The sequence below is a fragment of the Polypterus senegalus genome, chromosome 17, assembly GCF_016835505.1.
Source record: "Polypterus senegalus isolate Bchr_013 chromosome 17, ASM1683550v1, whole genome shotgun sequence".
In the NCBI taxonomy this organism is placed as follows: Eukaryota; Metazoa; Chordata; class Cladistia; order Polypteriformes; family Polypteridae; genus Polypterus; species Polypterus senegalus.
This window is the reverse complement of record NC_053170.1, coordinates 19,950,306-19,970,721: the sequence shown is the minus strand read 5'-3', so window position 1 is coordinate 19,970,721 and position 20,416 is coordinate 19,950,306. Positions and strand designations below refer to the sequence as shown.

The following is a 20,416-nucleotide window of genomic DNA, read 5'->3' as shown; positions in this document are numbered from 1 at the left end:
CAGAACAACCCAATTTATTAAAGCCATGGAAACATCCTTTGGAGATTTTGCTTCATGTTAACTTAATATCATCACAACATTCCTTCAGATTTTGCAACCACACAATCACACCATGAACCTACTTTTCCACCTCATCTCATGGACTGAGATCTGAGGACTCTCCAGTCCAATGGAGTAAACTTGAGGTCACTTGTCACGGTTGAGGGACCAGCTACCATAAAAGGATGCACACGGTTGCCAACAACTTAGGTATGCTGCTGTGACATTCTACTGACATTTAATTGGTATTAAGGGGCCTAATGCGTGCCAAGAAATTACTCCCAACTCCATTAGACTACCAGTTTATACTGTTGACACAAGGCAAAGCAAAGTTTTGAAGTCTACCATTCAATCGCCTTTGTAAAAATAGAAACATGTCACACTAGGCAACATATTTCCAATCCTTAAGCATCCAATCTTGTGTGTATTTAACCTGAGGTGGCTTTCTGTCATTGCAGTCCATCTGCTTCAAGGCTGATGTTTTATGAATTCAGAGAGGTTCTACTGTACAAAATTGTTGTAAATGGCTGTTACCAAGATCTATGGCCTTTCTCTTTATTAAAAGCAAGTAACACTCCATACAAACAAGTCAAACTTAACAAAACTAAACTCAATTCAACCCCCACCCAAGAGAAACAGAGGAAGGCCAACAGTCAGAATAAAACTTTTAAGAGTAGAAATGAGGGAAAAAGAATCTTTTTTTCCCCAAAAATGTTATTGATTAGGTCCTGCCAGGTTTTGAAAATGTTTTAAACAGATCCTCTAATTTCAAATAGTATATAACATCAGTTAACTACTGGCTTAAAAGTGGTGGGCTAGGATTCTTCCAGTTGAGCAAGATAAGTCTAAATGCTAACGGTGAAGTGAAGGCAATTACAGTTTGTTTGTCCTTCTCTACTTTAAGCCCTTCTGTGAGCCCACCAAACACAGATGTTAGTGGATTAGGAGACATTGTGACACCATGGCTGTCTGATAGACATTTAAAAATTTTGGTCTAGAAGGATATTAATTTGGTGTTGGCCCAAAACATGTGGCCCAGTGAGGCTGGAGCTTGATTGCAATATTCACAGGTTGGATCTCGCTCTGGAAACATTTTGGACAATTTCAAATGAGACAGATGTGCTCGATAAAAGATTTTAAGTTGAATAATTGAATGCATGGCGGCACAGTGGTAGTGCTGCTGCCTCACAGTTAGGAGACCCGGGTTCGCTTCCCAGGTCCTCCCTGCGTGGAGTTTGCATGTTCTCCCGTGTCTGCGTGGGTTTCCTCCGGGTACTCCGGTTTCCTCCCACAGTCCAAAGACATGCAGGTTAGGTGGATTGGCAATTCTAAATTGTCCCTAGTGTGTGGATGTGTGTGTCCTACGGTGGGTTGGCGCCCTGCCCAGGACTGGTTCCTGCCTTGCGCCCTGTGTTGGCTGGGATTGGCTCCAGCAGACCCCCATGACCCTGTGTTCAGATTCAGTGGGTTGGAAAATGGATGGATGGATAGATAATTGAATGCTTTGCACATATGGAGCTCGAGTGAATTCTGTGCATGGTTGCCTTCCACTCCTTTCCTGAAATGTTGAGTAAGAGATCTTTTTCCCCTCTGTACTCTGGAATCTTTAAATGGAAGGGACTTTAAAATGGTTTTATATATTATAGAAATGCTGTCTGAGTCCTCAAGACTGATCAATATTACATCCGGTATGGAAATGGGAGGGAGGTGAGGAAAACAGGGCAGATTTTGTTGATTGAAGTTTCTAATTTGGAAAAAGTGTGATGGGAAGCTAACTTTGGAGTTCGTACCATGCAAAGACATTATCTTTGTACAAATCTCTAAGTGATTTACCCCATGCATTTTCCAAACATTAAAAACTGTCTAAGTTTGACAGGGTGGGAAAAGGTGGTTATTGTGTAGAGGTGCCACAGATAAAAGCTTCTCCATCTTGAAGTACTTGCTACATTGGTTCCATATTCTGAGTGAATGAAGGACAGTTGGATTGTTAGTATATTGAAGATAACTTGTATTTACTGGGGACAAAGCAAGGGATATAAAGAAATACTGCAGGATTTTACTCCAATTGCGGACTAAGCCTGTGTGTGTTCATCTATTTGTGTCGATGTCCAGGTTTTTGTAGTTTGTATATTTGCCGTCCAGTAATAAAATTGAAGGTTAGGTAAAGCCATGCCAACTTCTGCTTTAGGTTATTGTAGGGTTGCCCTTTGGATGTTTTGAATTTCAAATAAATGAGGTTATGATTGAATCTAACTTCTTAATAAATAATTTGTTAATGTATATGGTGATGCTGTGAAATAAAAAATGAAGTATAGGAAGGATATTCATCTTGACATTGTTAATTCTCCCAGCTAAAGTGAGATGGATAGTAGACCATCTATGCACGTCTTGTTTAAGGTTTTCCATGCAGACAGTAAACTTTTGTTGCAAAAGAGCTTTATACTTACTTGTGATGTTTACTCCTAGGTATTTTAACTGATCAGCGATGATAAAAGGGAAGGTCATCCAATCTAATGTTGTATGCTACCTGTGGCCTTACTGTTAGTTTAAATAGAGCTTTCAGTTCTCCTCTGATCTCTCTCACTTACCCTTTTTCTTAATGTTATCATTACCAGCAAACTCATTATGTTATATTCCCAGGAGAGCAGCTGTTTCTGAGATACTGCGACCACCACGTCAGGCACCCACAATAAAAAAAAACAGTAAAAGTCACTGAGATATCAGGTCTGGTCTATTCTAACATTTGGTCAAACAACAACTAAACCTCTTGACCAGGTCTGCATGCAATAGGTATGGAGTTGCCACAAAACGACTGGCTTTTATTAGACAAGTAGGTTGCTTGTATTAGCCTCCAGGTATACCTAATAAAGTGGACACGGAGGTTACCAGGTGATAAAAACAAAGCCAAACCTACACAAACAGGGTCTGGAACATTTCATCATGCTTGTCATGCTTAAACAGAAATAATTCCGTTTTTGGATTTACAAACAAAAGGTAGTAATTGCGAAAGAGTCGTATGTGCAACTAAAATGGGAGTTTAGCTAAGAGCACAAATTAGCTGCACGGTCTGTGGCTCCCTAGGATCAGGTTCTCCTGCTCGCCCTCTGTGGCCCCCTAGGACCAGGCTCTTCTACATACAGTGCTAATCATTGTGCCTTTGTGACGATGCGGGTTCTCTCCATGCTCCCATCTCACTTCCAGGAGCTCTGAACCCGACACCGCCGGTAATGTTACCGGTGAGCACGGCAGTGAGGCACAACAAATAGAGCAAGGGGATGGTGCAAAAGTGCAAAGTGCTTTTATTTAAAACCTACATCAAAAAGAAACAGCGTTCAAATAAATAGTGCAGGGTTTCAAAAAAATCTTCATTAAATAAATAATCCATAAAATCATGTGAAAGGATGGAGGTTAAAAAATTCAATAAATAGAAAAACAACCCTTTAAAACATGGTTAAAACAATGCTGGAAGCAGACTCTTTAAAAACAAGCCGGTGTCATCTTTTATCTGGCGGCTCCCCTGCTTCTCCCTTATGGGCTTCTCAACAGGGGAGTTGCCCTTCCCGCAGCTGACCTTACAACTGTCCGGTTGCCTTCCGTTCCCTGGCTCCATACAGCTACTTTCCTGGACCGAGACTTGGGTTCCTCAACGGCCATGTCAATCATGCTAAGGGTAACCTTCCCAAGACTCCATGACTCCTGCTGCCTTCTCGGCCTTACGTGGCCAGCCATCCTTCATCCCCGGTCACTCCAGCTCATTGTTCACTCAGCTGGAGCAACCGCTTCCTTCTGCCCCGCCTAGTCTCGGCCAAACACTCCTGCGAGGGTTCGCTGTCCAGCTGCCTGCCTGCGAGCCTTTGCTCTCTTGCTCACTCTCTCTCTCTCTCACCGGCTTTCTCTGCGCTTCTTCCTGCAACCTCCGTTTATCTTTCTTTTTTCTTCCCCCAACCCCCCTTAGCCACCTCACGCTTCTATTTATCAAAAGGATGTGGCAGCTGTGGCAATCAGCAGCTCCTGGGAACAATTATGGATGCGGACCGTTTCTCACTTGTGCACTTAGGTGAGAAACGCCCATATCACGAACTCCTCAGGAACCGCTTCGGCCACACACCACCACACCCCCTTGCTAAGCCGCGGCGATTATTTATTAGAACTGGCCTTTGACGGGAGCTGTGGACCCGCAATACCACAGCCTTCATTGCCACATGGGCAAACATTCATTCATCCAGTTCAGGGTCACAGAGGTCAGAGTCACCTGGCAGCATGAGGCGTAAAGAAGGAACCTGTTCTGGAGAAGGTAAATGGCCTGTAAATGGCCTGTAAATGGCCTGTAAATGGCCTGTATTTGATATAGCGCCTACTAGAGTTCAAGAACCCCCCTTCACAACACAAACAGTCATTCACACACACATTCACACGCTGGTGATGATAAGCTACTTTGTAGCCACAGCTGCCCTGGGGCGCACTGACAGAGGCGAGGCTGCCGAACACTGGCACTGGCCACCAATCCTTCCGACCACCACCAGCAAGCAAGGTAGCTTAAGCGTCTTGCCCAAGGACACAGCAGCTGCATTCTCATGCCGGGAGCCAGGATCGAACCTGCGACCCTCCAATTGCTGGACAACCCGCTCTACCGACTGAGCTACTGCTGCCCCCAGTGACTGGTACTATGAGGCAGCAGTGCTGCACAAGTAAACAGAATAAGACAAATGAGTATAATGGATACTTGTGTGCGGGCAGGGCAACAAAACCAGGAATATTATAGGATTCTAATTTAAGTAAGACAGAATGGAAACTAGCAGGCAGTTCCTTCAGAAATTGTAAAGAACAACCGTCTAAGAATTACAGGGACAAATGCCTCAGGAAATCCATCAGGATAAAATCCACTTGAATTTTACGAAAGACAAAATTTATAAGCGTAAATAAAAATTGAGCAATGTCTACTACTGCATCATGACATTCAAAATCATTATTAATATTATCAAGAGAAGTAAGACTGGAGGTAAAATAAAGCAATTCTTATAACTGGTGCCAAGGCTGGTTGGCTTCAGCCTTGCATCCAATGCTGTCTAGCACCTGTGACCCTGAACTGGATTAACTGAGTTTGCTGATGTGAGGATGGACAGATCAATAATTATAGAACTATAAAAAACTTCCCGCCCAGCATCATCTTTTAGTCTGCCTTTCGGCTCTAATCTTTACCCTCTCACCAATTCTTACTTCTTGTTTTTCTTGATTTTTCTTTTAGCCTGATCTCAGAGTAGCCTGAGGTGCCCTAATCTAATCACTGCCCTTAGGTACTGAGTATGATTTATGGTTTGTACAAGAGAGGGCAAAATGAGATAGGTGATCTCCATTCAAGATACTATGTCTGTACAAGTAGCAATAAAAATTGAAAGGTTCACACGCTCAAAAGAAATGTCAGGGTGTCACAGTTGGATGGGTGCAAACGCATGCATGAACTTGCACATGGGCAAACACACACGCACACACACTTTTTGCTCATGTAAAATTAGGGAGCTTCCAGTTGTGTTTCATTTAATTTGCATTTCTATCTCCTAAATCCCACTAACAAAACAAGAGTCAGAAAAGTCAAGTAGATAGATAAATAGATAGATAGATACAGTCATATGAAAAAGTTTGGGAACCCCTCTCAGCCTGCATAATAATTGACTACTTTTAACAAAAAAGAGAATTGGTATGTATTTCATTTCCTAGGAACATTGGAGTACTGGGGTGTTTTCCAAACAAAGATTTTTAGTAAAGCAGTATTTAGTTGTATGAAATTAAATCAAATGTGAAAACCTGGCTGTGTAAAAATGTGGGTCCCCTTGTAATTGTGCTGATTTGAATGCATGTAACTACTCAGTCCTGATTACTTGCAACACCAAAGTGGTTGGATTAGCTTGTTAACCCTTGAACTTCATAGACAGGTATGCCCAATCATGAGAAAAGGTATTTAAGGTGGTCAATTGCAAGTTGTGCTTCCCTTTGACTCTCCTCTGAAGAGTGACAACGTGGGATCCTCAAAGCAACTCTCAAAAGATCTGAAAACAAACATTGTTCAGTATTAGGGTTTAGGGGAAGGCTACAAAAAGCTATCTCAGAGGTTTAAACTGTCAGTTTCAACTGTAAGGAATGTAATCAGGAAATGGAAGGCCACAGGCACAGTTGCTGTTAAACCCAGCAGGTCTGGCAGGCCAAGAAAAATACAGGAATGGCATATGGGCAGAATTGTGAGAATGGTGACAGACAACCCACAGATCACCTCCAAAGACCTGCAAGAACATCTTGATGCAGATGGTGTATCTGTACATCGTTCTACAATTCAGCGCAATTTGTACAAAGAATATCTGTATGGCAGAGTGATGAGAAAGAATCCCTTTCTGCACTCACGCCACAAACAAAGTCGCTTGTTGTATGCAAATGCTCATTTAGACAAGCCAGATTAATTTTGGAACAAAGTCCTTTGGACTGATGAGACAAAAATTGAGTTATTTGGTCATAACAAAAAGCACTTTGCATGGCGGAAGAAGAACACCGTATTTCAAGAAAAACAACTGCTACCTACTGTCAAATTTGGTGGAGGTTCCATCATAGTGTGGGGCTGTGTGGCTAGTTCAGAGACTGGGGCCCTTGTTAAAATCAAGGGTCAGATGAATTTAACCCAATATCAACAAATTCTTCAGGATAATGTTCAAGCATCAGTCACAAAGTTGAAGTTATTCAGGGGTTGGATATTCCAACAAGACAATGAGGGGTTCCCAAACAGGTAGGTAGGTAAGTAGGTAGATAATGAAAGGCACTATATGATAGATAGACAGACAGACAGATAAGTCACTGCATTATAGGAAGGCAGACAGATAACGAAATTCACTAGATACTAGCTAGATAGACAGATTGACAAACTGGTCATTTGATATTTATAGCTTATTACAGTTGACATAAAAAAATTTACAAAGATAGATCGTTCTACCCAAGATGTACTGAAACTCAAATTTATAAGAACATTTTCTCGATAACAAAACCTGCCAACTGACACACTGCCTGTGCCAATGGCTTCACCCTCCCACCTAACAGCATGTCTAGACATTCTACTGGAATCCAGGAAAATGGCTCATGCCATAACAGTCAGCACAGCACCAAAACGAAAAAGCCAAGAATTTGCATAGAATCTCGAAAGGTGGCACTGTCAAACACACATTTACACATGCCCAGGTCTGACCTTCCATACAATATTTATACCCACTGAAGCCTGGTTTTCAATTGTTCAGGGTAACTACCCCAAGGTATCAATCTCTGACAGTCAAAGCTGACAAGGCGCACACCATCAATGGCAGACTCTGCCCCTTGATACAGTTTAAACACTTCTTCACTGGCATCAGAACATCAGCCTAGGACTTGTCCATCTTCACAACTTTAGACATGGCAGACAGCAGCACCACAGGTGTCTCTGCATGTGTAACTCAAGAGTAACACCCTGCTAATCTTTGAAAGGGCTGCAAGCTAGATTTGGCTGGGGCAGGACGCCCATCACTGAGGTTCACAGTGAAGAAGACAGATTTGACATTTTGCCTCCATTCATGATGGAACAACACAAAGTCTACAAGGCAGCTGAACTGCACCTCCTACACCAGTGGCCTCCAACTCCAGTCCTGACCGCTCCTGTGGCAGCAGGGTTCTGTTCTAACTACTTTCTTAGCTACAGATCAGTATTAGTCGCTAACATAATCTTTTGCTTTCATTTTAATTGATTTGTTATTTAAGACTCTGACCTCGTTTATTTTTCCCTTAATTAGCAGACAAACAATGATAAAATACACTGTCCATCATATAATACACTGCACAACAATTTATTTGAAAACTCTTGCTTCCTGAAATGTTTTTGCTGATTGTGACAGGTACCTACATGGTATGCACAAATATAGTTTTGATTTTACTGGATCAGTTAGGAACTCTGATAAATAGACATTTATATGTTTATTGACAGTAACGCATTTAGTCACATTTATGTTTTGCATAAGCTATTACATTCAACAGAATTAAAAGTGTTTTACTCCTGATTTTCTTTTGTATTCAATGCCTGGTGCATCACGTTGCAGTGTCCAACAGTAGTCAGCAAGCAAGACGAATTCCAGTTGCCCTGGTATCATCTCTCCATCGTAGCAATGTCCTTGTGAAAGAAGAAGTCCAAGTGTGAATGGAGGAAATGAATCTTGAGTGACATGTTGCACTTCATTGTCTTGTATGCTTTGAGAAGTTTGCCTACCACTGAATGTAGTTTGGGGCTCTGTAATTGCCCAGAAAATTGTCAGCAATATCTCTGAAGGCTTTCCAGGCAATTTTTTCTGGCCCAACTAACAGATCTTCAAACCACTTGTCACTCATAACATGTCTGATCTGGGGGCCAACAAAAATGCCCTCTTTGATCTTGGAGTCAGTTATTCTTGGAAACATCTGTCTTAAATAGTAAAAACTTTCGCCTTCCTTGTTCAGTGCTTTTACGAAATTCTTCACGAGTCCCAGTTTTATGTAAAGAGGAGGCAAAAATATCTTTTCCGGGTCGACAAGCGATTTATGTGCCACATTTTTCTGTCCTAGAACTAACTTATTATAGAGTGGCCAGTTCTGTCAAGTATAATGTGACTCTTTGGCACGGCTGTCTCATTCACAGATGAAACAACAGTATTTTGTATAGCTGAGCTGCAGTCCTACTAACAGAGCAACGACTTTAAGATCTCCACAGATATTCCAGTTGTGCCTGCTATACTGGATGTGCTTCAGCAACAGTTTCATATTCTCATTCACTTCTTTCATGTGTACTGCATAGCCAACAGGCACTGAAGGATAAACGTTTCCATTGTGTAGCAGAACAGCTTTCAGGCTTAACTTTGATGAATCAATGAAGAGACACCACTCTTCCGGGTTGTGATCACAGCCCAAGGCCGAGAACAATCTTTCAATGTCACAACAGAAACAGAGACTGTCGACTTATGCAAAAAATTTGGTTATATCATGAGATCGGCCCCGAAACACCGATATTTTCGTACCTGGTGACAGCAAACACCATTCCTGCAGTCTTCAACCTAGCAACTCGGCTTTTGCTTTTGACAGACCCAAATCTCTGACCAAATCGGTCAATTCAGACTGTGATATCAGATGTGGATCGCCCGATGAGCACGGTTCAAAATCCGGGTCGATGTCACGGTCAGTACCCTGCATTGCAGTTCCTTCACCTGGTTTGTCTAAGGTCCAATCCTCTGGTGGTTTCGGAATTCGAAGACCGTCATCATGTGGCACGGGTCTCATTGCTGAAGGCAGATTAGGATATTCAATTGACTTCTTTTTTTTGGCAGAGAGACCAGACACGTTAGTCAAACAGAAGTAACAGTCCGTCACACGGTCTTTCTGTTCTCGCCATATCATCGGAACAGCAAACGGCATCGTCTTTCGAGTGCCTCTGAGCCAGGCTCTCAGACTGACAGCACATGTGGCACAGCAAATGAGAGGCGCCCATTCATTGTCTTGATCACCAATTTTGCAGCCGAAATACTGATGATAAGCTTTCTTTACAAGAGCAGTCATCCAACGTCTCTCAGGTGCAACTATATATTCGCCACAGATATTAGCGGCTGTTACGACATTGACGAGACATATCGCCCAACACCAAAACGTCTATAGCATCAAGCTTACTTATTGTTATATTGCTACAGATACTATACTTTACTATAGTGATACTATATATACACATTGACTATCTATATAAACCAAATGAGCAGGATTGGTGTATGCAAGCCACCTTTATAGCATGCTGAGACAGCATCAAGCTCCTTCAGACCTACTCAGGCCTGCCCAGGATGTCAGCTTCCACAGAAAAGTTTCCAACCTGGCCTGATTCCATGCTTGGACATGCCCAGACTGCATAAACTGTTGTTGATAAGTCACTTACGGAGCGAAAATGTTTGGATACAAATATAAGAAAAAATCTGAAACAGTACATGATGGGCAAATTTTGATGCGATATTCGTGATCAGCACCCAAAAATCTATAAGAAACACCCAACAGTGTTCAAGAAGCAAAAAATTTGTTGTCCAGTGATCTAAAAATAAAGAAATGTGAAGGTCTCAGTGATGTTGATCTGCTCGCGTCCACAAAACATTTTATCGCTACTCTTAGAAAAGAGAAAATCAACAGTTTTGGAAATGGCTGCAATGGCAGAAGGAGAGCACCAACAAGCCATGGAATTTAATAATGGGTTTAATTAACAACAAGAACTGGCTTCTAATTAATAAACTGGACTCAAATTGGTTAGAGTTTGAGGCCCTGATGTATCTGGTCATTTGTTCATCGCAACTCATTTCTGTTTAAGGAAAAAAATTAAGCAGTTCATAGAACAGAATCCTAGATAACAAGTCAATCAAGATGAAAGGAAAAGGCATTAAGTAGCAGCAAAAACTGGTCCCCAATTAAGAAAAGGGTTAGAATGAAAACCTGCAGCCATAGTAGCACTCCAGGACTGGGAGACGCCGGTGGTAAGGGTTCTGAGTCTTCAATAACAAAAAAAGAAGTTAATTAACAGCAAAATGTGGTCGCTAATTAGGAAAAGTGTCAGAATGAACCCCTGCAGCCACAGTAGCACTCCAGGACTGAACATGTAGGCCCTTGGCCTACACTGACCAACTTGCTCTTAGAATCTGAAGACACAGAGCTGTTAATGAGCCACAGTGTGTAACAGTCCACCACTCTAAAACTTTCACTAGTGTCCCGCACTTTAACTTCATCAGCACCAAGACTGAATGAATCAAATTAAATAACACAAAACAAAGAAGTGAACAGTTGGCCAAAGTCAAATGGATGTGGACTTCCTCATTTCTAAACCATGACTACATTTTGTTATCACTTTAGTGTTTTTGTCCCCCGCCTTCTTGCTTTATTTTATTTAACTGTTAAGTCATTTCCTGAATCGCGTAATCCAGCTTAACATTGCAGATAGGCGCCACTGGAGTGGAGCCTGTCCTGCCAGCATCATGTGAACCCTAGGTAGGTTATCAGTCCAGTGCAGGGTATACTTGCTCACACACCCATGATTTAGAGTTGTCAATCATACTGCACATCACTGGAATGTTAAAAGGACATCTGGCTTTAATGTATGTGACTTTAAAGCTATTAGAAGTCCTAACCCAGAATCACCATGACATCTGATATATGGCGGTAAGAAGCTGGAGCCAATTCTGGCAGTACAGGGTGCAAGGTGGGAAATAACTCAGAACAGGGTGCCAGCCTGCGACAGGACTGGTGCCATTATGGAACTGCCAACTAGCCTAACCTATCTGTGGAGGACGTGGGAGGCAAACAGATGTGCAAACAATGATTAAGTGTGAAGTTCAGACCTGGAAATCCGGATCTGTCAGGCACTAACAACTGCACCACAGTGCCAACCAAAGCTGGATCTGTTATGCAAAAAATAAAGCACAGTGAAGTGTTAACCGTGCATTGAAAGGGAAAACAATTACAGTACCCTAAATGTAGATGTTATCAGCCTTCACTAACCAGTTGTGTGCTTAGAGAACTTACCATAATGCATCATGCCACAGCTACTCCTCCACACCCTTCCCAACCACCGACCTCCTCTTCCTACTACCAAATGAACTCCTCCTATCACCTGCCCTGCGGAGTCTAACCTCACTTGAACTTTGGCCAGAAAAGCCCCTTAAGTCCCATTTTAGAGCTGTTTCTAGTTTGAGCACTGGGCCACTTCTGTCAGGTCAGGTACTCCGAGCCAACCTCTTAAAACTGGCACCCACAGCAGCCCCAGGTGTCTGCACAGACCTGAACCTTAACTGCAATTAAAACAGCCAGACAATACTACAGAGGACTGAAGGAATTATAACACACAGGGTAACTAACCTAATGAGGCCCCCTGCTGCCACCTGTCAGCCTGAAGGTCTCCAGCTACATTAATGGATGTCACCCACTCCTCCCTGTGTTATATTTTTGTCCCCAGAACATCCATTTCTGAGACTTCTTCCAATATGGAAAGGACCTGGTCTTCCTGACAATAAAATATTCAGCAGACGTGTGAAGAAATGCTGCTTAGGCTCCTTACTTGCTGCAGCAATATGCCTGTATAGTACCTCACAGTGATTCTGAATCCTCTTTTTATCTTTAGCCAAGTCTTTCATTTTAGTAATTCTGGTGGGTATTTGGGGGAGTGAGTTGTTACTGCTTGTTATAACATTAATTTATTTACTGAGCTTCTGTAAAAGACTGAATTTCCCCCTTCAGACAAAAAAAATCTCATTAATGGCCTCTCCTTTATACTGGCACGCTGCCCCAGAGGTGATATTGCCAGTGAAATATCCATTGGGGCATCTGACAACCAGCTTAATTCCCTGTATGGCTTAAAAGAAGTTGACAAATCTATTAGGACCCTTATAGCTCATTGAAAAAGTGTTGTATGCCCCCTGAAAAATGAAAAAAATTAATCTGAATTACTCCCTGTATACCTCCATGCCTTTGCCTTGCTTATTCCACAAAGATCTTCTAAAATGGCCAGAACACATTTGTTGGATTTGAGTGATTTTTCAAATTAGCCGTTTTCTTGAATTTGTATCACACATGTCCGCTGTTATGCAGTCAATCATTCAGCCAATTTAAATTGAGAAAGTCGTACTTAGTATAATGGTGTGTCCCACCATGAACACGGCCCACACAAAACAAAGAAGAAAGTTGTCTGAGGAGATCAGAATGAAAATGATAGTCTAGCATATTAAAGGCAAAGACCATCTTCAAGCATCTTGATACTCCTGTGACAACAGTTGAAAATATTCTTAAGAATATTCTTCTCCCCTTAAATCTTAGATACTTGGTCTTCTCCCTTCTATAATATTCTTAGTGATGCCACACTGCACAATGTCTCCCGCATATACCTTGTACAGCAGTCCGGATCAATTATTCCTTTAGTAATAACATCCATAACTAGAGTAAAAAGATGGAAAAAAAAAAATGAAAACACGATTATATAACAACAAAAAGAAAAACTTAAGTTGAAATGAAAAGTAGCTCAAAAAGAAACAAAAATTAAGTATGGAGACATAGTTGGACTAGTGGAAAAGGTTTGAAATGAAGAGAAACAACGGACTACAAACACAGGCTGTTGCACGAGCATCAGGCAAAATACAGAAAGAACAAGTGCGAGTGTGAACGGTGGGTTCTGTTGAGCAGACAATAGAACACAAACGCCTGTCTCTGTGCCCCAGCAGCGGTGCCATCGGCGCCCCAGGCGGCTCTCTTTGCTCTTCGCAGATCCGGCTTGCAGATCCGGCGTCGCCGCTACGCTCAGCGCAGTTCGAATTCCTGACAGATGTCAGGCGTCTGAGTCCTCCGGCAAGAATACACAACACATCTATAAATAAAGAGATGTTTGCAATGTATATGTCATTTGAATAAATACACACTCATTGGATTTAGAGGATTAGAAAAGCGGAGGATGTATCCTGTCCACAAAGACACCATGTCGCGCGAAGCCCTGCGTTTGGCTCTGGGGTCACTCGCGTCCCGTACTGCCGAACCCGGCGTGGTTCCCAAAGAGTTCTGCCAAGCAGGACTCCGTTCTCCTTAAAGCAATACGTGCCGTTTTATAGCATGGTTGCACAATCACCTGGAATCGCACACTTCCCTTTAAGGAAAAGAGTGAAATGACTTATGAAATCTCAAGGCTCTGGAAGGTTTCCCACGAGCCAAGCCAGCGCCCAAGTTACGCCTTCTCCCTTCGATTACGTTTTAAAATAAAGCCGACAAACCCCGGTACGCATCCCGATTCTCACTGCACTCTTCTCCGACTGCCACCTCGGAATTTGGGGGAGTGGGGGGTCGCTGATTTTGAAAGCGAAAGACGTTGTATATCTCGGAGCGGAGAGAAATCGCGACGGTGACGGCTGTTTTGCTAGCTACAAGTCGTTACCTTACCAACGGGTCCAACGGTCACCTTCTCCAACCAAAAACAAGTCAAAATTTACAATATAAATCGATCACGTTCAGAACTCTGGAAATTTACCGTTTCAACTTCGCATTGGCAACGGATCCATCAAAAGAAGGCCCTCGGCCAGGAATTTGCGGACACCTGCAAAGAAGCTCTCGTCCAAACACGATCTCCGTTCTTACGGGGTCAGTAGTGCTGCCTGATTCAACTGCCTCTGCATGCCGACATCAATACTGAATTATGGCCGAACTAGGAAGGTTGAGCAGTCCTGCGGTCGTCGCTCCTCCCACCCTGCACCTGTTCTGCAAGCGAACCTTCATCTTGCCCTGAAGATAAACTACAGTACATGCACTGAAATCCCACCCGTTCTAATCGACAGAATACACTAAATCATGTAAACGCTGGGTTACATGGGGTGTCCGTGATCGCTGCCCTGAAACGGAAAGCTGAATCTGGCTGATTACCCGAAACTTTTCTTTCTTTTTTTCCCCTTTTTTTATACTACGCTCGTTAAAAAGCCACTATTTCTAAATTGCGTACCTACTGGTTTGTGACAGGCTGTTAAGTTCTGGGCCCCGAAGGGGAGTGCAGAGTCCTGTCCCAGTGTGGTTCAACGCGAAATCCAGGTTTGCCTGTCACATAAGCTTTCCTTTCACCCGGAACCAACAACAGGCGGGGCCAGAGACGTAAGCCTTAGTCTTCCGCCCCCTTCACAGCAACAGTCCGACAAGAAAATATTCCGAGTACAACATAAAAGGATAGAAAATAGTTCCCATGCAAATACAAAAAGAACACATACTTTATTACAATTTTTCTAATATAACTTAAAAAAAAAACAGTTTTCAAATGCAAATAAAACCTCTCTTATTTGGGTGGTGATTGATGACCAGCTGTTCTTCAGGGACCATGTTGCGATGTCTTCTTGGTCTTGCAGTCTGTGCAACATTTAAAAGATCAGACCATATCTGATGGAGTGTGAAGCACAACTCCCTGTAGCAGAACAGATTAAAATCAAATACTTGATGAGTGCCTACAAGGTAGTCAATGGGACAGCACCCATATATATGGAAACAACTGTGAGGTTCAACGGTCCTTCTCGCCCTATCCCCCCCAGGTATCCTGATGAACAGCATCTGGTGATGGCACGTCTATCTGGCATCAAAACTCAATACAGATTCATTTCATCTCCTAGCTGGTTGAACAAACTGCCCACCTTCATTCGAAATTTTGAGTCTCTCTTGTGTTTGAGAAACATTTTAAGACTCTTTTGTTTGATGAATTTCTGTCTGAGAGATTTTGTAATCTAGCAATCATACCCACTTGTACTTGTTCAGAGCTCTACTTTTGTGGTAATCATTTTGTCACCTTGTCCAGTAACACGTGTTCCCAAACAGTCCTCCAAATTGATATTTACTCAATTGTAATCTTTTTTGTAAGTCATTTTGGATAAAACAGTCTGCTAAACAAATACATGTAAATATATTCCCCCTTTATGAAATTTTATGGATGGATATTAATATAAATACAAACATAATTCAATAATGAACAGATCAAAAATACATACAGTATAAACAGCATCCATAGGCTTATAAAATGAAAAGGAGTCATATATCACTTTTTACACTACTTAATTTTTGCCAAGATAATTTTAGATAGAATAAACAGGCGCTTATATTTTACATTTGTATCCACATATCAACTATTTCCTAAAAAATCTTTTAAAAGTACTAAAGAAACGGGGCAGTTAAGTGGTGCAGTGGGAGTCTGGAATTCGAGTTTGCAGGTTCTCATGTTGGTTTCCTCGAGGTGCTCCAGTTTCCTACCAGTTGCTTGCTAACCATTGAGCTTTGCATCTTTCTTGAGCTTCGCTGAACTTTCTCTTTCATTTTGAACATCATCACGTCTCTTTTTTCCTGTCCAGGACACTTCCCCGTTTTCTGTTGTTTGTCCAATCTGCTGGTAAGTGATGTTTTTCATGTGTACTGTCAATCTCTTCTGCTGTGTTCTAAACAAGAAACTCAGCACAGCAGGGGAGCATGAAAATGACCACAACATTAACAAATGTTATTGGCAGGTTTTTGGCAGATGCAATTTAATGTAAGTAAATGTAAAGGATTACATGTAGGAAGTAAAAATGTTAATTTTGAATACTGTGAACGCTAGGTGGCACTGTTGCCCCTTTAAACCCAACAAACAGACACTCAGAAGGTAAAAGCACTGAGAAATACTTTAATTCTTTTCTGTTCTCAAAACAGTGCTCCCTAACCACCACAGCCATGAATAACAGGCAAATAATACAACAATCAATCACCAACACAATTCTTCTCTTCTCTCTTTTCTTCTCCACACCTCCCAAGTGTTGTCCACCATCTGCCAACTCAGGATCGTTTGCTGAGTCTTCAGCAGTCCTTTATATACTGTAGTTCTTGACCCGGAAGTGCTGGTAAGTCACGTGGACGGAAGAGCAGAAGCACTTCTGGGTCAAGAACTACAGTATATAAAGGACTGCTGATGGGTCAGATGGACAATCCCAGTTCTTTAATCCGCCTGGAAGTACTTTGGGGCTTCCGTCTTTGTGACTTTGTACATCCAGACTATGGGGAAAACCTGACTCCCCAGGTTCTCTTGCAGCATTCCCTGGTGGCACCCATGGTACCCAGCAGGGCTGTGGTATAAAACTACATGTCCCATGGCGTCCTGTGGGAATCCGGGGCACCGCTACACTGCAGGGAAGCTGCCATCTAACATTTTGGGTGAAATATTGTCCCAAAGTGGTTGCCGGGTTGAGCTGCTGGCCGTCTATTACAATACATAAGGAAGGTCTGAAAATCTAAAGTACACTTTATGAGAAGGAGTTAGAAGTTGTAGTGGACTCGACACTATCAACCTCTGGACAGTGTTCAGAAGCCATTAAGAAGGCTAACAGAATGTGAGGTTATATAGCACCTTGATGTGTGGAGTGCAAGTCCAAGGAGGTTATGCTGAAGCTTTATAACTCACTTGTGAGGCCTCATCTGGAGTACTGTGTGTGGGTTTGGTCTTCAGGCTACCAAAAGGACATAGCAGCACTGGAAAAAGTCCAGCAAAGAGTAATATATACATAGTGATATATATAGTGATGGAAGGGGAGGGAGCATGGTTCATTAATTGGATGGGAGGCCAACCAGAGGATGCCACAAGAAACAGGGTGAAGATCATCTTTTTTCACCGAGAAGATAGGTAGAAGATACCAATGTGATAGTGGGTACGTTGGCATCCCGGCTGGTATTGTTCCTGGGTAAAAGTGTATAATGTAACAACAGGGAGAGACAACCCGGCAGAACCATGGTCTCCCCTGACACAATAGAAGGCAGCCTACCTTGGTGGTTGTACTTGTGCAGATACCTACAAGGCACACTGGATGCTGTTGTCTTCAAGAACAGCCTTATCAGGTTCAGTGGGGACTGCCAGGGGGTGCTATAGGGATTCCTCATTCCTACTTTATAGGAATTCCATTTAACCTGGAGGAAGTTTCTTCAGACTATGCCCTAGTACCGGAACTGCTCGCTAAAATAAGTTGTTCAACCTCATTCAGGAATGTCCAAGGTGGGTGGAAGTGGACAAAGTTTGCCTGGGAGGTGGGGAGGAGGACAAAAGAAACAAGACAGTGTAAAAAGATTTGTGTTTATTGCACTTCTGGAACGTTGTTGGAGATTTTTGTGTATCTTTGGCTGAGCTTTCAAAGTAGCAACTTCCTTTTAATATATGACATGCCTTATGGAAACAGTAGTATTTCAGCAGTGACATTAAGTTTATTGGATCAACAGAAAATACGCAATATGCATCATAACAAAATTAGACAGGTGCATAAATTTGGGCACCCCAACAGAAATATGACATCAATACTTAGTTGAGCCTCCGTTTGCAAATATAACAGTCTCTAGACGCCTCCTATAGCCTTGAGTGTCTGGATTCTGGATGGAGGTATTTTTGACCATTCTTCCATAAAAAATCTCTCCAGTTCTGTTACATTTGATGGCTGCCGAGCATGGATAGCCTGCTTCAAATCATCCCATAGATTTTCGATGATATTCAAGTCAGGGGACTGTGGCGGCCATTCCAGAACATTGTACTTCTCCCTCTGCATGAATGCCTTTGTAGATTTCGAACTGTGTTTTGGGTCATTGTCTTGTTGGAATATCCAACCCCTGCGTAACTTCACCTTTGTGACTGATGCTTGAACATTATCCTCTGAGATAGCTTTTTGTAGCCTTCCCCTAAACCATTATACTGAACAATCTTTGTTTTCAGATCTTTTGGGAGTTGCTTTGAGGATCTCATGCTGTCTGTCACTCTTTAGAGGAGAGTCAAAGGGAAGCATAACTTGCAATTGACCACCTTAAATACCTTTTCTTATGATTGGACACACCTGTCTATGAAGTTCAAGGCTTAACGAGCTAATCCAACCAATTTGGTGTTGCAAGTAATCAGGATTGAGCAGTGACAGGCATTCAAATCAGCAAAATTACTAGGGTACCAAAATTTTTTGCACAGCCAGTTTTCATATTTGACTTAATTTCATACAACTAAATACTGCTTCACTAAAAATCTTTGTTCGGAAAACACCCCAGTACTCAGATGTTCCTAGGAAATAAAAGAGATACCACTGTTATGTTTTTTGTTGAAAGTAGAGTCAATTATTATGCAGGCTGAGAGGGTTTCCCAAACTTTTTCATATGACTGTATATACTGTATATATATATAGGGATGGCATGATGAAAGCGCTGCTGCCTCATAGTAAGAAGACCAGGTTCGCTTCCTGGGTCCTCCCTGCATGGAGTTTGCATGTTCTCCCCGTGTCTGCTTGGGTTTCCTCCGGGTGCTCCAGTTTCCTCTCATGGTACAAAGACATGCAGGTTAGGTGCATTGGAGATCCTAAAATTGTCCCTAGTGTGTGCTTGGTGTGTGTGTGTGTGTGCCCTGTGGTGGGCTGGCACCCTGCCCAGGGTTTGTTCCTGCCTTACACCCTGTGCTGGCTGGGATTGGCTCCGGCAGACCCCCGGGACCCTGTGTTAGGATATAGCGGGTTGGAGAATGACTGACTATATATATAGGGGACGATTCAGCTCCCCAAACACCCAATACACACAGGCTCTGGACACAAATTGCTAATACAAAGAGGATTTTATTGTGGGAAACTTTTACAAGAATTCTTTCCCACATAACAACAATATACAGTTCTCTTTATCACTCTGTTTTTCTTCTTCTCTCTGTCTCTCTCTGTTTTACTTACTTGTCTGCTCCTCCCAGCAAGCTTCTTCTGTGTCCTCCCAACTCTGGTTCCCTGAACAGTGGCAGACAGCTCCTTTTATATGAAACCTGGGAGTACTTCCAGAACCCCATAGTTATTGCCTGGGAGCATTTCTGGGTTAGGTTGGAGTCCGACAAGGTACGGCTCGTTAGCCCCTACAGCTCTTCCTGGTGGTGCCCATGGAACCCAACAGGGCTCAACCCAAGAACTTTAGTATCCATGATGCCCTGTGGGAAAACCTAGCGCAGTTGCAACCCAGGTGGGATACCATCTAGCAGTATATATATAGATCTGAATTGCTGATTATTTGAATGGTAACCTACCAGGTAATGCCTGTGGTATGTATTATTTGGCAGGTGCTGTATCACGTATCTATGATCTGCTTCTCGTAACTGAGAGGACGTGGCTGATGTCTGCCGACTGGCTGACCAACCACAAGCGTTACCTGGTAGGTAACCATCCAAATGATCAGACTGCGATTCAGAACTGTGAATGTAATACTTTGATCTTCACCCTCTCAAGCAAGCGAACCAGCTGCCATGGCGCAACGTCCGAGGTCCAATCCTTGTAAGGGGAAGCATGTGTCGTGTACTCTTTGTATTTTTGGCAAGTACTGTATCATATATATACTGTAGATACAGATGAAATAACTACTGGGAGAAATCTGAGGAGAAAATAAATATGAATGGAAAAGATGTGTGAACATGAAGAATTGTCAGTGTAAGCTAAGAAATCTTAAAAAATAACCAGAATTTCTTATTCTTGACTCCGATTGTGTTCTTGTTTCTGGGGACTTTGTGAGGGTACAGGTTTCATTCCAACCAGCTTCTTAACTGGAATAAGGTAAGACATTTAACAGGATAGGAGAGGAAAACATAATCCAAGTTGCCACAGATTGCTTTTGATAAATAAACTGACATTCTTCTTACGATTCAACTCTTTTCTTGTTCTCAATGATCCATGGAAAAACTGAATTGATATAACGGACAAATTTAAATGGTTACTCTGTGTTCTATTTCTAAACGTCCTAAACATTTAACTTTTATCTACGGTATTTTTTTCGTCTAGCTTATTGATAATTTCAAATTCCAATCCTAGTTTGTTCCTTT

The 20,416-nt window shown here is 42.3% G+C and overlaps 1 protein-coding gene across 3 annotated transcripts in view; it reads right to left on the bottom strand.

Annotated features, from left to right (window-relative positions):
- kiaa0319l (KIAA0319-like ortholog) overlaps positions 1 to 14,690 on the bottom strand; it is a 49,299-nt gene extending 34,609 nt beyond the window's left edge. Inside the window, exon 1 of one of the 3 annotated variants that reach the window (XM_039740814.1) lies at positions 14,093 to 14,690. The gene's annotated coding sequence lies outside the window, so the exon portion shown is untranslated. The remainder of the gene's footprint in view (positions 1 to 14,092) is intronic. The other 2 variants (XM_039740813.1, XM_039740815.1) reach the window with 2 other exon arrangements.
- Between the last annotated feature and the right edge of the window lie 5,726 nt (positions 14,691 to 20,416).